We start from the raw sequence: 4,226 nt of genomic DNA, 5'->3' as shown, positions 1-4,226 counted from the left end.
CTTCGCCGGGGTGGGCACCTCGGCTGGGTTGCGCGCCCTGGTGCGCACCAAGGAGCGCTCCGAAGTGTGCTCCAAGGTGCGGCGTGCACGAAGTCGGAGCCCGGTTTGCCCCGGGTGCGCACCTTCGCCGCGGTGCGCACCATGGCGTGCACGAAGTCGGAGCCCGGTTTGCCCCGGGTGCGCACCTCGCGTGCACCTTCGGCGGGGTTGCGCGCCCTGGTGGGCACCATGGTGCGCACCAAGGAGCGCTCCGAAGTGTGCTCCAAGGTGCGGCGTGCACGAAGTCGGAGCCCGGTTTGCCCCGGGTGCGCACCTCGCGTGCACCTTCGGCGGGGTTGCGCGCCCTGGTGGGCACCATGGTGCGCACCAAGGAGCGCTCCGAAGTGTGCTCCAAGGTGCGGCGTGCACGAAGTCGGAGCCCGGTTTGCCCCGGGTGCGCACCTCACGTGCACCTTCGCCGCGGTGGGCACCATGGCGTGCACGAAGTCGGAGCCCGGTTTGCCCCGGGTGCGCACCTCGCGTGCACCTTCGCCGGGGTGGGCACCTCGGCTGGGTTGCGCGCCCTGGTGCGCACCAAGGAGCGCTCCGAAGTGTGCTCCAAGGTGCGGCGTGCACGAAGTCGGAGCCCGGTTTGCCCCGGGTGCGCACCTCGCGTGCACCTTCGCCAGGGTGGGCACCTCGGTGCGCACACCTTCTCAATGTTTTCTTGCCTTTTCTGGAAATTGGTGAAGGCAGCGCATCAAAGGTGCGCACCTCGGTGTGCTCCGAGGTGCGAACCCGAGAGCGCTCCGAGGTGCCCACGAAGTCGAAAGTCGGGTTAATTGCATTGTTTTCCCCGGGTGCGCTCCGAGGTGCGCAACATCGGCGCGCACCAAGGAGGGCTCCGAAGTGTGCTCCAAGGTGCGCACGATGGCGTGCACCTCTGGTGCGCACGATTCGGAGCTCGGTTTGACCGGGGTGCGCACACCTTGGCTGGGTTGCGCACCTTTTGTGCGCTCCAAGGTGCGCACGAAGTCGGAGCTCGGTTTGCCCCGGGTGCGCACCTTCGCCAGGGTGCGCACCTTGATGCGCACGCCTTGGCTGGGCTGCGCACCTTGGTGGGCGCCATGGTGCGCACCTTTCGTGCGCTCCAAGGTGCGCACGAAGTCGGAGCTCGGTTTGCCCCGGGTGCGCACCTTGGTGGGCGCCATGGTGCACTCCGAGGTGCCCAAGATTGGTGCGCACCAAGGAGCGCTCCGAAGTGCGCTCCAAGGTGCGCGCGAAGTCGAAAGTTGGGTTAATTGTCCGGTTTGCCTCGGGTGCGCACCTTGCGTGCACCTTCGCCAGGGTGGGCGCCTTGGTGCGCACACCTTGGCTGGGCTGCGCACACCTTGGCACCCGCGTTTCCTTCATTTTAAATTTTTTTTTTTTACAATCTCTCAAGTGGGAAATTCTATAATCTCAACTTTTTTTGCCTTTTCAGGAAACTTTTGAATGGAGCGCATCATTGGTGCGCTCCGAAGTGTGCTCCAAAGCTCTCTCCAGCTGCGTGCACCTGCCCCGGCCGCGCACCCGGCCCCGCCCAGCTTCGCTCACCTGTCCCGGGCGTCTGGTGCGGAACCTTAGAGTAAGAAACATCACCGTGCACCTTGGCCAACGTGCGCGACTCGACCGAGCGCGCACTGGCCGAGGTGCACACCGATTTCACCTGGGTGCGCGCGCAGCACCTCGGGCGCACCGGGGTGCGCGCACAACGCCCGGGTTGCACCGTGGCCTGTGTGCTCGGGGCGCCTCGGGTGCGCGCTCGGTGTCGCCCCCCGCGCGCGCGGTAGTGCGGGCAGCGCACCCCGGCCCGGCCCGGCCCCGACGAGAACGCAAACGGGCAAAAGGTTTATTCAAATAGCATTGCGACGCCCGGCGAAAAACTAAAAAAGGGTGCAACACCGGGACTTCCCGGGAGGTCACCCATCCCAGTACTACTCCGGCCCAAGCGCGCTTAACTGCGGAGTTCTGATGGGATCCGGTGCACTAATGCTGGTATGATCGCACCCGTTATGAGCTTGTCGCAGTGTGTACTTAGCAAACCGCGACCCACGTGCGAATCCACCCCGGCCACCCACCCCCGTCGAGGTGCACACCCTCCCTCGCGAAGTGCGCCCCGTTCGCCAAGTGTGAGCCCTGCCCGGGTGCGCGCACCTTGCTAGGGCGTCGGGTGTGCACCCGGCCCGGCCTACGTGCGTGCACCTGGAGGGGGCGTCGTGTGCGTGCAGTGTCCCGTCTGCAACGCGGTGCCCACACACCACCTCGGGCGCAACGACCTGCGCTCACATGTGGGCCGAGTGCACCTTGGTGCATGTTCGGGGCGCCTCGGGTGCACGCTCGATCTTGCCCCGGTGCACCAAGGCGCTCGGTTTGCCCCGGGTGCGCACTTGGTGCAAGGTGGGCACCCAAAATAGGGATCAAGCACCAAAACACAAGTTTCGGGATGCAAAATGGGACCCAAGGACCACAAATGCGTTCCAAGACCCATGATGGGTCCACGAGAACAAAAATGTGTTCCGAGACTTAATAAACAAATATTGGGTTTTAGGAGAAGAAACATGCTCTGATGCCCAAAACGAGAATCGACCCCGAAAAGGCCACAGGCCAAAAGTGGGATGCGAGACAAAAAAAAATGGGACCCGAGGACCAAAATTGGGTTCCCAGGTCGAAGACAGGGCAACCGGACAAGAAACGACCTCTAAGGCTCGAAATGAGTCCCGACGACTAAAACTTGACAAGAAGCACCCATCAGGCACCCAACTCGACACCCATGGGATGCCGACCCACCCGGGCTTCCACCTAGCACACCTTGGCACCCACCCACCCTCGCACCCAACCTCGCACCCAACTTAGCACCTTTGAACCCACATTGGCACTCACCCTGACCCTGGCACCTTGGAACCCACATTGGCACTCACCTTGACCCTGGCACCCACCTTTGCACTCACCTTGGGACCCACCCTGGCTCCCACCTCGGCACCCACCCAGACACCCACCTTGGTTCCTTGGCACCCACCTTGGATCCTTGGCACCCACCCCGACACCCACCTTGGCACGCAACTTGGCTACTTGCCACCCACCTTGGCTCCTTGACGCCCACCCCGACAACCACCCCGTGACCTACCCTGGCTAGGGTTGGTGCACACCCACCCTGGTGCCCACCTTGGCACCCACCCTATGACCCACCTTGGCACGCACCTTAGTACCCACCCCGTTACCCACCCTAGGACCCACCCCGTGACCCACCTTGGCCAGGGTGGGTGCACCCACCCTGGTGCCCACCTTGGCACCCACCCATCCTAGCACCCAGCCTGTGACCGGGCTTGGAACCCAACCTTGCACCCGCACCCGTCTTGGCCAGTGTGGGTGCGCACCCATCCTGGCACCCACGTTGTGACACACCCTTTAACCCACGCACCCTAGCACCCACGTTGGCACCCACCTTGGAACCCAACCTAGCAACTTGGCACCCACCCCGTGACCCACCTTGGCATCCACCATAGCAGTCGCCGACTTGGCACCCACCTCGGCACCCACCTTGACACTTGTGGACCCACCTTGCCACTCACCCTAGCATCGACCCATCCTAGCACCCACCCTGGCACCTTTGCACCCTAGCACTCACCCATCCTAGCACCTAACCTGTGACCCACCTTGACACTCACCCTCGCACCCACCTTGGAACCCAACCTAGCACCCACCCACCCTGACACCAATCCTAGCACCTACCCACCCTTGCACCCACCCTGTGACCCATCTTGGCACCCACCCATCCTACCACTCAACCTATCACCCACCTTCTCACCCACCTTGGCATCCACCTTAGCACCCACCCACACTGGCACCTTGGCACCCACCTCGGGCAAGGTGGGTGCACACCCACCCTGGCACCCAATTTAGAACCCACCGAGCATGTTACCCACCTTGGCACCCACATTGCAGCCCACCCTAGTACCCACCCTATGACCCACATTGGCATCCACACCCTAGCACCCAGGCACCTCGACACCCGCCTTGACACCCACCCTAGCACTGAACCTGTGACCCACCTTGGAACTCACCCTAGAACCCACCCACCCTGTGAACCACCTTGGCATCCACCTTAGCACCCACCCACCTTGGCACCCACTCTAGCACTCACCCATCCTAACACCCAACTTGTTACCCACCTTGGCACCCGCCCTCGCGTCCACCTTGAAACCCAC

At 63.3% G+C, this 4,226-nt stretch overlaps 1 non-coding gene across 1 annotated transcript; it reads right to left on the bottom strand.

Moving 5' to 3' along the window:
- Positions 1-1,911: 1,911 nt before the first annotated feature.
- LOC131866185 (5S ribosomal RNA) lies at positions 1,912-2,030 on the bottom strand. The gene has a single exon (XR_009364816.1). It is a non-coding gene; the product is annotated as a 5S ribosomal RNA (ribosomal RNA).
- Between the last annotated feature and the right edge of the window lie 2,196 nt (positions 2,031-4,226).

Source organism: Cryptomeria japonica, unplaced genomic scaffold (genome assembly GCF_030272615.1).
Source record: "Cryptomeria japonica unplaced genomic scaffold, Sugi_1.0 HiC_scaffold_133, whole genome shotgun sequence".
Taxonomy (NCBI): domain Eukaryota; kingdom Viridiplantae; phylum Streptophyta; class Pinopsida; order Cupressales; family Cupressaceae; genus Cryptomeria; species Cryptomeria japonica.
The sequence above is the reverse complement of the archived record's forward strand: the minus strand, read 5'-3'. Positions and strand labels throughout refer to the sequence as shown.